Genomic DNA, 13,407 nt, shown 5'->3' with positions numbered 1-13,407 from the left:
TCGAGCCGAGGCGCGAGGGTGCGAAAAAATCCGTTTCCCTCCCGACCCGATGTTCCCGGGATTTCCGTAGGACCGGGTTACTGGGCGCTCTCGGAGGGCTCTGCGCGCGATCAAAAGGGCGCGGGAGGGGTTGCTGGTAGACAGACGGACAAACGAACGAACGATGAAAAACCACGGGCAGCTTGTGCGGAGCGGAGGTCTCTCGCGAAAATGGGGGTGAGGAGGAAAGGGGTTCGACGTTAACGAAAACGCAACGGAGGGAGAGCGAGAGAGAAAGCGAGCCGGAGTAGGGCTGCTGGCCGCGCTAGCGCTGAAAAGAGCCAGCAAAGACAGAATAGATCAAGATAAGAATATGTCTAATTGGAGGAACCACCTACCGGGGGTAGGAGTGTGAAAAAGGAGACGGGAGTAGTGTTGGGGTGACAAAGGAAAAAGAGGATAAAACGATTCGAAAGAGACGACAGTGTGGAGATCGAGGAAGGGTAAGGGGTAGGGGAAGAAGGGTCGGCAGGGGCGGAGGATAGGGCCGAGGAAGGGGTAGGATATATTCCTTCGGCTGTAGTCGGTGACGGTGGTGGAACGGCGGCGGCGGGAGAGGGGATAAAGCCCCGCAGTGCGGCGCGGTCGATACAACTCCCACCCCCGCAGAGGCTGCACCCCCTGCCCCGCGATCCCTCTTCGTTGATCCCCTCCGCTCTCTCCGTCGTCTCTTCCTTCCGTTCTTTCCTCGGCGACTTTACTTCGCTCATCTTTTTCCCGTCGCACGTCGCGTCTGACGCTGTGTGTATGTGTGTCTGCGTGTCTCTCTCTCCCTCTCAACCCTAACGTGGAGCAGTGGGTCTGTCGACGTTCTTCCTTTCTTCCGTTCCGCTCTGCCTACACTGCTGGGGGGCAGGAGGAGGCGAAGGAGGACGGCAGGCTGATTAGTATGAGCGCCATCTACGCGGTTTCGCGTTCGCTGGCCGTTGCACCGAGCCGCGGAAAGAAGGTCGAAACGACTGGAGAGTCCCTGTGACCGACAAAGCCCGAAAGCCCGACTTGCCACCGTTCCATCTGCTATTCTTTCCACTCTCACCCCCCCCCCCACCACCACCACTCGTGCCCCTCATTTTCTCTTCTCCATTCTTTTCATTCTGTCTTCTTCCCGCACGTGCACGCGTATGTGTCGCGATGTGTGCTCGCGTGTATGTGTGTGTGGACGAACACACCGGCCGCAACCCAGCTCTCTCACCCTCTGTTCGTTCGCCGAGCAATTGCACGGCTTAATGCCGTCGACGCTGAAAGGGGCGGGTAAATCGCGCGCAGCGGCGACGCCGGGTACGACTCGACTCGACCTGACTCGAGTCGACCACGAGACCAGTTTATTCTCGCCAGGTATCGATAGTCCCCGACGATCGCCGTTATTAACGGCACGAATCAGAGGCGGGGAGAAGAAAAGCGCTACCGTTTGCGGGATCGTCTGAATAAAATTGATTCGTTCGCCGGTGACCCGGATGCTGCTGGACCGCGTACCACCGAATTCACCCCGCACACTCTGCAACGGGTTTCGATCCTCTGCGAACAGCTCGGATTTTCCCCCGGATGATCGGTTTCGGGCATCGCGACGGATTTCGGCTCGAGTCTGATTCGATCTTTGCGCGGCTTCGCTGTTTCCCATTAAAAAGTACTGCGCTGCTCAGCTCTGGCTCCGCGAACATTTTACAGGCACCGGAAAAAATTGTAGCAGCCAAGGAAACGGAAAGCACTCGCCTGGGACTGCTCAGCTGGGTATTGCGAGGCTCGAGTACAATGGTGCACCTAGAACCTGTGTTGCGGGGTCTATGAAAAAATTTTAGGAGCCATGAAAACAGGATTATGAAAAAGGACGACCGCCGAGACCGTTCCAGGGCCGAACAGCCTGAAGAGCGAGCAGGTCCCGCGAAAATTTTAGGAGACGCTGGAAAAATTTCATGAACTACGGAAACGGGATTATAACCAAGGGGATGCTGTTAAGGTAGCTTAGGCGCGTGACGTATAGCGTTGGACGAAAGTACAAGGCACTTTGTGTACTTGTACATTTCGCATATTATACACTCTCTATGTCTTTTACTTACTACAGTATTTTATCCATAAATGTGTCCTAAATGTCTGGCCGATAAGTGTCCCAGAACTATCCCCACTACTGCCGGGTGTACCCCCTTGAGGGGCCGTGAATCTCGAGAGGCCGAGAAGTATGAGAAGTATGACTCCATCTAATACCATTGTCACAACTTCTTTATTTTTCACTATTTTTTTTAATGGGACTTTCACCAACATATTCGTGGCATTTTTCTCATGGAAAATGATACCAAATATGATGATTATTATTATTAGACTGCGGATTATATGCATTTATAACAAAAATGGGTAAGCACAATTTAAAGACGAGAACATATTAAAAATATTTAAAGACATCAACGCGTATTGGTTTCAGCTTAATCAGATAATTAAAAGAAGAAAGGAATTTTTATTTCACTCCTGTGTCTTGCAATCAATGCAAACATTTTCTATCTTGCATAAAGATCCGCAGTCTAATTATTATTTTTATTATTATATACGGACCGAGGTCCTTTTGTACAAATATTTACAGTTGTTTAGTGTAGAACTGATAAAAACAAAAAGAAAAATTCTTAACCTAAAATTTACACGAAAAGGGACAAGCGCGAAACTAAACAAATACAGGTACAATATTAACAAATAATCTTGCGTAATTTTCTTTTGAATTCCTGTAACGTGTCATTTAAAAAATCAATATTATTATGTAGTGTGTTTAAGCTTGCAATAATGCGATTTGAAGGATTTATTACTCGATATGTGGATTTGGATTTCATTGTTTGAAATCCAGCTCTCATTCTCAAAACACGTTCAGGTACGTAGAAATTGATTTGCCTCAGGAGTGTGCGGGACGATCTATATTATCATTTATTAAATTAAAAATACAGCTCTGGTCTAACTTAACGCCTTTTATGGCCATTGGTTTAAAAAGCAGCGGCCAAGTTCGAATAATTTAGCCCTCTACGTAACTCTTTAAAAATTAAATAGCATTCTTTTAAACTATTTTGTGCAAAAGCTTTTTCAGTATTGCAAGAGGTTTCTAAGCTAACGAACTTGGCCGTATTTTGTTTGATCTCACAACTTTTTACGGCCGTAGGAACTTGGCTCCTGTTTACAGGATGTTTTTCTTGGGATTTATTTTACGGTCACACTGATTACATAAACTTCTGAGAAATATTTGAATGAATGTCTCTCACCCGGACAGATACACCACAATTATGTCGGACTTTTAACACTTTAGCCTATTAATAGGATTTTCAATAAATGTGCTGTACCAAAAGTAAGCATAGAAATTTCCTTTTACATTGCAATCTTAAACGAAACTACTAAATGACGTTATTAAGGGTAACTTGTTAGCTCACAATGAAAATTGCTGTTGCTATTGAAGGCTCCATTAAAAAGTGCTTAGCCATGTACCACAGATTTTTCAAAGTTACGCAATAATCACCGATCGGTAATGTGTTAATAGGATTTTCAATAAACGTGCTGTACCAAAAGAAAGCATAGAAATTTCCTTTTACATTGCAATCTTAAACGAAACTATTAAATGACGTTATTAAGGGTGACTTGTTAGCTCACAATGAAAATTGCTGTTGCTATTGAAGGCTCCATCAAAAAGTGTTTAGGCATGTACCACAGATTTTTCAAAATTATGCAATAATCACCGGTCGGTAATGTGTTAATAGGATTTTCAATAACTGTGCCGTACCAAAAGAAAGCATAGAAATTTCCTTTTTCATTGCAATCTTAAACGAAACTATTAAATGACGTTATTAAGGGTGACTTGTTAGCTCACAATGAAAATTGCTGTTGCTATTGAAGGCTCCATTAAAAAGTGTTTAGCCATGTACCACAGATTTTTCAAAATTATGCAATAATCACCGGTCGGTAATGTGTTAATAGGATTTTCAATAACTGTGCCGTACCAAAAGAAAGCATAGAAATTTCTTTTTACATTGCAATCTTAAACGAAACTATTAAATGACGTTATAAAGGGTGACTTGTTAGCTCACAATGAAAATTGCTGTTGCTATTGAAGGCTCCATTAAAAAGTGTTTAGCCATGTACCATAGATTTTTCAAAATTACGCAATAATCACCGATCGGTAATGTGTTAAGTTGAAAATCCTGGTTGTAAACGATCACCAAATCTACCAAAGCGGCCAATATTATTTCCGCTTGATCCTCTCGTTCCGTAAAAACGAACTATAAATCGTTAGCGAGTCGATTCGATTTTACGGCAGGCTAGCGCCGGCTGCGAGGACGAGATTCAAACGAAAGGTCGAAGGGCAGGCCGTTTCGAGTTCTCAAGGGCTAAAGAGGCGAACGATTTGCGAAGATTGCGCCGCGCGCAGCTGACACCCCCACCCACCCCCCGCCCAATCTTTACGCCCTGATCGAATCTTTACCGACATACCTGCGAGTAACTCGATTCGCTAGCGATAGCGTGCCCAAGCATAGCACTCGAAGAAATTGTTCCGCTATGCTCTGTGACAAATATCAAAGTGCCTCGAGTCTTTCGTAATGCGCGAAGATGCTTCCATTTTGATGAGCTCGACGAGACCCCTGGGAGAAACTTTTCCTACGAATCACACGTTCTCGATGCGGTTAGGTTTGCCTGCAAAAAGAGATATGAATTTCACTTTGGCATTGCATCAATTTTTCAATTTCAACTTCAATTTCAACATCAATTTTTCAATTTCAACTTCAATTTCAACATCAATTTTTAAAATTCCACTTCACTTTTTCAACATCAATTTTTCCATTTCAACTTTAATTTTTTCAAGTTCAACTTCAATTTTCCAGATTTCAACCTCAATTTTTCGATTTTCTCATCAATTTCAATTTCAACTTTAATTTTTCAATTTCACCTTTAATTTTTCAATTTCAACTTTAATTTTTCAATTTCAACTTCATTTTTCATTGTCAATATCAATGTTTCAATTTCAACATCAATTTTTCAATTTCAACATCAATTTGACAAATTCCACTTCACTTTTTCAACATCAATTTCTCAATTTCAACTTCAATTCCAACATCAATTTTTCCATTTCAACTTTAATTTTTTCAAGTTCAACTTCAATTTTCCAATTTCAACCTCAATTTTTCGATTTTCTCATCAGTTTCAATTTCAACTTTAATTTTTCAATTTCACCTTTAATTTTTCAATTTCAGCTTTAATTTTTCAATTTCGACTTCACTTTCAACTTCAATTTTTCATTGTCAATATCAATGTTTCAATTTCGACATCAATTTTTCAATTTCAACTTCTTTTTTTCAGTTTCAACATCAATTTCTCAAATTCAACTTCAATTTTTCAATTTCAACCTCAAATGCACGTAGAAGATCCTCCTTTTCGGTTTTCCGCTTATATCTCGGAAACTATGCGTCCTAGCGATAAAATTATTCCGTACAAAATTAAAGCTGACAAAATGTGCCACAAGATTGATTCGATTCAGTTTTTAGCTATCCCGCATAGTTTCCGAGATATCCGCGCTCAAAGTTCACTAATTGTGCTGAGGAGTTCACTAGTCAAATAAGACAAAAAACGTGAGGCAAATTTCTTTTTCACAATTAGTGAACTTTGAGCACGGATATCTCGGAAACAATTTTTTCATTTCGAAATAAAGAGCATTGTCTATAATTCTGTCAAATTGACGAAAATTTCGAAAAACCAAATGTTAACAACCCCATAACATAGACCTTTAGTATTCATATATTTAAGAAGTTTCGAAGTGGCCACCCTTTTAGCCGATTCAGATGCTCAAACGTGTTTTGAAATTTTCGGCTGTGGGCCGCAGCTCTTCTGGCGTCATTCGGTCCCACACCCGACGCAGAGATTTGTTCAGCGACTCGAAACTTTTATGGGGCTGAGCACAGGCCCTGGCCTCCAAAATCGACCAAACGCTGGAGTTCATAGAGTTGAGATCCGGTGAGTACGGCGGCCATTCCGCAGATGTGATGAAACCTGGGAAATGGGATTTGCTGCGGTTTTCGTGGATCAAGGGGTCAAAATCAACCAAGAAGTGTATCGACGGGACATTCTCGAAGCCGTCATACTTCTATGGGCCCAACAGCACCTCGGCGATCCGGAATGGACGTTACAGCAGGATTCCGCGCTGGCCCACAGGGCGAAAACGACTCAGGAGTGGTGCGAAGCCCATTTTCCAGGTTTCATCACATCTGTGGAATGGCCGCCGTACTCACCGAATCTCAACCCGATGGACTACAGCGTGTGGTCGATTTTGGAGGCGAGGGCCTGTGCTCGGCCCCATAAAAATTTGGAGTCATTGGAAAAATCTCTGTACCAGGAGTGGGACCGAATGACGCCAGAAGAGCTGCGGCCCATTGCCGAAAATTTCAAGACACGTTTGAGCCTCTGTATCGGCGCAAAGGGTGGCCATTTCGAAACTTCTTAAATATATGAATACTAAAGGTACATGTTATGGTTGTTATTATTTGGTTTTTCGAAATTCGTCAATTTGACAGAATTATAATAAGAAATGATTAACTCCGTTATTTCTTGTCACCCTGTATTTACCTATGGAAGTTTAGTCGGTGCCAATCAATTAAGAGACCAAATCATAGATGCAGCGCACCAAATATCACCAGAACAATGTTCTTGCATTGCTGCAAGAGGGCAACATTTCGAACAATATCTACATTAAATAGATGACGACGTAGATAAAATGTAAACAAATAAGTACAGAAATGAAAACTTGTTTTGTTTCTTTTTTTGCGATTTTCTCCAAAACGAGCAAACCTCTAAAAGACTTTTTGTCTTAGTTTTTCGGTCCCCTACACGCTCCTGAAGTTTTGGCATTTAAATTCGGGACACCCTGTATAGTGTTGGAGTTCGCAATAATTCGATTTATAGGATTTACTAATCCATATGCGGATTTGCATTTAAGTGTTTGAAAACCTGCTCGAGATCACAAAGCAATTTTTATCGTAGAAAATTTTGGAATTACTGTTATGTTTGGTCCCTGCTATTAATAGAAGAGTGTTACGTGGATTTCGATAGTTCCCGTTGCCGGCGAGAGTCGTAGGCGTTGAATCGCGGACAGAGACGAGAGATTAATCGCCGCGGCCAACAAGAACAAGTTGATCTCGCGGCGCAACTTCGCGGAACCTTCGTAAAACTTGATGAAAGGATCGAGGCGGAGTCGAAAGGTAAAAGCGGATGATTGATCTCCAGAAGCCATTTGATTTTCTTCCTCGTACGACTTTTCAGGGATCCGAGTGTTCAGCAAATAGCATTGGTCTGATTTCCGGGGTTAGGCGCGCGTCGTCGTCGTCGTAACGCGAGCAGTGTCTCTTTGCGATCCGCGCGGAGCTCGGAAACCAGGCGTGGCAGTTTTACGGGTCGTATCGTATGAAAATTAATCGCGAGAACTTGCCGGGAACGTTGCTCCGTTAATTAGCAGCTTAAAGTAGCTCTACCCGAGTGCTGGATAATTAAGGAGAGGGTCCGCGTCGCCGCTGGGACAAAGAATGGTAAACGAGCGCGTCGCTTCGTTGATCAATCTCGCGACGACTGGGATGAGGATTAGCGACGCTGGTTGACGCTACGTGGCTCGCGATAATATGTACTCGATGGATTAATACACCGATTTAAAGAAGCTGCTGGTTAAAGTGTAGAATCGGGCTTATTTTCCTCGAGATCGAGGCAGAACCGTCCCCACCACAGCGCCCACTGTCCCCTTCCTTAGGAAGGGTTGGACCAGAGTTGGCTCAGAGTTGGGCAGGAATTAATTACATGAGTAATTAATTACATCTTCAATTACAATTACATGTAATTGTAATTGTATTTCTGCAATTCCAATTCCAATTACATGTAATTGTAACTGTAATTGTTAGTAGCAGTTACAAGTAATTGTAGCTGGTAGCTGCAATTCCTATCCAAACTCCAAACAGACGACGCTCGCGCGTCACGTGTGAATGTTCACGTTCACGCGCGACGCGCGAGCGTCGTCTGTTTGGAGTTTCGAAAGGAATTGCAGCTACCAGCTACAATTACTTGTAAGTCTTGTAACTGCTACTAACAATTACAGTTACAATTACATGTAATTGGAATTGTATTTCTGCAATTCCAATTCCAATTACATGTAATTGTTAGTAGCAGTTACAAGTAATTGTAGCTGGTAGCTGCAATTACTTGTAAGTCTTGTAACTGCTACTAACAATTACAGTTACAATTACATGTAATTGTAATTGTATTTCTGCAATTCCAATTCCAATTACATGTAATTGTAACTGTAATTGTTAGTAGCAGTTACAAGTAATTGTAGCTGGCAGCTGCAATTACTTGTAAGTCTTGTAACTGCTACTAACAATTACAGTTACAATTACATGTAATTGGAATTGGAATGCCAATTACTTTCGCTCAAACAGTAATTGTAATTGCGGACCACAATTACAATTACTGGTTCAGCGAAAGTAATTGCAATTCCAATTACAATTACATGTAATTGGAATTGTATTTCTGCAATTCCAATTCCAATTACATGTAATTGTTAGTAGCAGTTACAAGTAATTGTAGCTGGTAGCTGCAATTACTTGTAAGTCTTGTAACTGCTACTAACAATTACAGTTACAATTACATGTAATTGGAATTGGAATTGCAATTACTTTCGCTCAACCAGTAATTGTAATTGCGGACTACAATTACAATTACTGGTTCAGCGAAAGTAATTGCAATTCCAATTACAATTACATGTAATTGTAATTGTATTTCTGCAATTCCAATTCCAATTACATGTAATTGTAACTGTAATTGTTAGTAGCAGTTACAAGTAATTGTAGCTGGTAGCTGCAATTACTTGTAAGTCTTGTAACTGCTACTAACAATTACAGTTACAATTACATGTAATTGGAATTGTATTTCTGCAATTCCAATTCCAATTACATGTAATTGTAACTGTAATTGTTAGTAGCAGTTACAAGTAATTGCAGCTACCAGCTACAATTACTTGTAAGTCTTGTAACTGCTACTAACAATTACAGTTACAATTACATGTAATTGGAATTGTATTTCTGCAATTCCAATTCCAATTACATGTAATTGTTAGTAGCAGTTACAAGTAATTGTAGCTGGTAGCTGCAATTACTTGTAAGTCTTGTAACTGCTACTAACAATTACAGTTACAATTACATGTAATTGTATTTCTGCAATTCCAATTCCAATTACATGTAATTGTAACTGTAATTGTTAGTAGCAGTTACAAGTAATTGTAGCTGGTCGCTGCAATTACTTGTAAGTCTTGTAACTGCTACTAACAATTACAGTTACAATTACATGTAATTGGAATTGGAATGGCAATTACTTTCGCTCAAACAGTAATTGTAATTGCGGACCTCAATTACAATTACTGGTTCAGCGAAAGTAATTGCAATTCCAATTACAATTACATGTAATTGGAATTGTATTTCTGCAATTCCAATTCCAATTACATGTAATTGTAACTGTAATTGTTAGTAGCAGTTACAAGTAATTGTAGCTAGTAGCTGCAATTCCTTTCCAAACTCCAAACAGACGACGCTCGCGCGTGAACGTGAACATTCACACGTGACGCGCGAGCGTCGTCTGTTTGGAGTTTGGAAAGGAATTGCAGCTACCAGCTACAATTACTTGTAAGTCTTGTAACTGCTACTAACAATTACAGTTACAATTACATGTAATTGGAATTGCAATTACTTTCGCTCAACCAGTAATTGTAATTGCGGTCCGCAATTACAATTACAGTGATTGGTCAAGTAATTGCAATTACCAATTACAATTACATGTAATTGTAATTGTATTTCTGCAATTCCAATTCCAATTACATGTAATTGTAACTGTAATTGTTAGTAGCAGTTACAAGTAATTGTAGCTGGTAGCTGCAATTACTTGTAAGTCTTGTAACTGCTACTAACAATTACAGTTACAATTACATGTAATTGGAATTGTATTTCTGCAATTCCAATTCCAATTACATGTAATTGTAACTGTAATTGTTAGTAGCAGTTACAAGTAATTGCAGCTACCAGCTACAATTACTTGTAAGTCTTGTAACTGCTACTAACAATTACAGTTACAATTACATGTAATTGGAATTGTATTTCTGCAATTCCAATTCCAATTACATGTAATTGTTAGTAGCAGTTACAAGTAATTGTAGCTGGTAGCTGCAATTACTTGTAAGTCTTGTAACTGCTACTAACAATTACAGTTACAATTACATGTAATTGTATTTCTGCAATTCCAATTCCAATTACATGTAATTGTAACTGTAATTGTTAGTAGCAGTTACAAGTAATTGTAGCTGGTAGCTGCAATTACTTGTAAGTCTTGTAACTGCTACTAACAATTACAGTTACAATTACATGTAATTGGAATTGGAATGGCAATTACTTTCGCTCAAACAGTAATTGTAATTGCGGACCTCAATTACAATTACTGGTTCAGCGAAAGTAATTGCAATTCCAATTACAATTACATGTAATTGGAATTGTATTTCTGCAATTCCAATTCCAATTACATGTAATTGTAACTGTAATTGTTAGTAGCAGTTACAAGTAATTGTAGCTAGTAGCTGCAATTCCTTTCCAAACTCCAAACAGACGACGCTCGCGCGTGAACGTGAACATTCACACGTGACGCGCGAGCGTCGTCTGTTTGGAGTTTGGAAAGGAATTGCAGCTACCAGCTACAATTACTTGTAAGTCTTGTAACTGCTACTAACAATTACAGTTACAATTACATGTAATTGGAATTGCAATTACTTTCGCTCAACCAGTAATTGTAATTGCGGTCCGCAATTACAATTACAGTGATTGGTCAAGTAATTGCAATTACCAATTACAATTACATGTAATTGTAATTGTATTTCTGCAATTCCAAATTACAGTAATTGGCAAGTAATTGTAATTGTAATTGAAATTACATTTTGCCCAACTCTGCTAAGGACGCGCTTCGCCTGACGCGATTGGCTACGAAACTACGTAAGGTGGGGCAACGAAGACACACGGGACGCAGTAATCCCCTCCCCCGCGATCTAAGCCGATTCTCGGTTCTGTGCTGTGACAGAGATCGTGAAGGGATACGTGTAAACCTCGGTCGAAAGCGCAAGAAAAAATAGCGTGTCGGTGAGACAATACTAGTGCAGTAATGAAATTTTATAATGAAATTAATTTGGCCTTAAATCTTTTTAATACCTCCACTGTGTTAAATTGTATGTACCCGTTTTTGTCATAAATATATGAAATCCACAGTCTAATGATGAATTATAAATTATGCTTGACATATGTACAGCAAATGTGGGCCAAACTGTATCTCGTTTGGTGTTATTTTTAATCGGAAAAATGAAATTAAAATAAAAATTATTATTAGATTAGTTTAGATTATTGGATTAGTATTTTAAACAGTACAATAAATTTTGTTCTCATCTATGTTCTAAAATTACTTCATAATTAATAACAAATTAGATTATATCGTGTTTGATGTCACTTGGGTCAGAAAAATGCAACATATTAGTTGGTAAAAGTCCCATAAAAATTAATGAAAAATAAAGAAGTTTTGTAGTTATGATCGAAGTTTCGATCCTCCAGGACCAATAGTTGAGGAGTTATGGTCGCTCAAAGATGTTCTTCTTCATCGATAACAGTCATTAAGGAGGATCCAAAATTGTGGACACTAATAACTGTTACTTGTAACCAAAAAGTATAAAAATCGATGTTTCTTAATAATTTTGTTCTTTATATTTTGTGTACATTCAATAATAAACAACTTTTTATCGTAGAAAATTTTAGAATAACTGTTATTTTTGGTGCCCGGTTAAAATGTTTCCACTGTTTGAAACTGCACTTACTCATTTTTGCCATAAATGCGTAAAATCCGGAGTTTATTGATGACCCATAGATCCGTCACCGGTTCGAAACGGATCCGAAAGTCTTCCGAGGATTCTGTTTGAATTGAACGCGCGAATCAATTGCATTCGGTGTTCTCTATAAAGAGAAAGACAGGTGACTTTCTTCGAGCATTTTGAATCCGAGCGACGACGACGTCGCGTCGCTGTCGGCGAAACGTGCCGACACCCTAACTTCGGGCACAATATCCCTCAAGAAATCAGATTTCCCTCTCATTCGTCGGTTCAATCGCGGGCCGGTCGTCCCCGCAGAATTCAACGCCACGGGGGGATCCAGCGAAAAGGAGATCCCGAGCCTCGCTCCTTCGATCCGTTGCTGGAAGCCGTTCGAAAAATAGGATTTCACTATCCGCCGAAACGGCAAATATTATGGAGACACGTGCAACCATGTTATCGCGTTCGAGAATCACCGTTTGCAATCCAGTCGCGACGATAGTAACCACCTCGGACTATTCAAATTTGTTCTAAATGAAATATGGGCTCATTTTAAAGGGGAAACTTCAAGGAATATAAGCATATTTTTTACTAAATTGAAATCACTCCGGCCCCTCATCGAAAAAAACGTAAAAAAAGAATTTGTTTCCATTTTTCGACATTAGAAAGTTGATTTTCGCGGTTGAAACAATTATTTTGCCCAATCCTTCCCGAATGAAACAAAAAAACATTTAGCTCAATCGGACAAACAGTTCCCGAGATAAAAATTCGTAAGCGAGGCCCGTTTTCGCCGAAATGGGCAAAAATTGAAAACTTTGAAGGTCTGCCATTTCCAAAAAAATTCGAAACCGGCAAAATGATGACTTAAACCCCCCCTAATTTCTCATGGACTACAACATATTTCACTTAGAACAAAATCGACGATGGTGCCTGCAAGAAGTGATCGATTCGGCATGGAATGACCCTTTGTTTTCTAGCATCAATAATTAAGACTGTAGACACACAGCAATTTTAAACAATTTATTCATCGCGTTAAATGGAAAGTCTACTGTACTGCGACCGCGATGACCGTGTATTTTCAAAATTAACGTTATTCGATCGATCCGAAGAATTTCATTAACAGATGAGGAAGATCGCAGGGTGATGTCCCGACGTGAACGGCGGTCAGAAAATAATTTCGAACCGGCCGGTCCATTAATTATTAAAGGAAAAGAGTAATGGAGCAGCCGAGCACATAAATTTCGAAATCCTCCTGAAAAATCCAAGCTGCTCGTGCAGCCGGGTTGCCGGGGGGCGTGGGACAGAGTGAGTTTCGTATAGGTTTCGTATAAATTCTGGAAGAAGGTCGCCGTGATTCCGAAACTCTCGGGCTCTCGGATAAACAGAATCCACCTCGGATGTCTTTCCTCGTAATCGTCCGGGTGATTGGAAACGGGAGTCGGACGAGCGATCGATCGATCGATCTACTACCGAAGAGGTTTCGATCGTCGTGAGAC

At 40.4% G+C, this 13,407-nt stretch overlaps 1 protein-coding gene and 1 long non-coding RNA gene across 10 annotated transcripts in view; one reads left to right on the top strand and one right to left on the bottom strand.

Moving 5' to 3' along the window:
- Positions 1–13,407, top strand: part of Atpalpha (sodium/potassium-transporting ATPase subunit alpha) — a 253,830-nt gene that overhangs the window by 45,563 nt on the left and 194,860 nt on the right. The gene's annotated exons all lie outside the window — the stretch shown is intronic.
- LOC143218304 (uncharacterized) overlaps positions 1–13,407 on the bottom strand; it is an 86,378-nt gene that overhangs the window by 39,496 nt on the left and 33,475 nt on the right. For all 7 annotated transcript variants that reach the window (XR_013011023.1, XR_013011020.1, XR_013011021.1 and 4 more), the window contains one exon: positions 4,489–4,689. This is a non-coding gene — a long non-coding RNA (uncharacterized LOC143218304). The remainder of the gene's footprint in view (positions 1–4,488; positions 4,690–13,407) is intronic.

This window comes from Lasioglossum baleicum, chromosome 19 (assembly GCF_051020765.1).
Source record: "Lasioglossum baleicum chromosome 19, iyLasBale1, whole genome shotgun sequence".
Classification (NCBI taxonomy): Eukaryota; Metazoa; Arthropoda; class Insecta; order Hymenoptera; family Halictidae; genus Lasioglossum; species Lasioglossum baleicum.
Note: the sequence above shows the minus strand (reverse complement) of the source record. Positions and strands in the feature narration are given on the sequence as shown.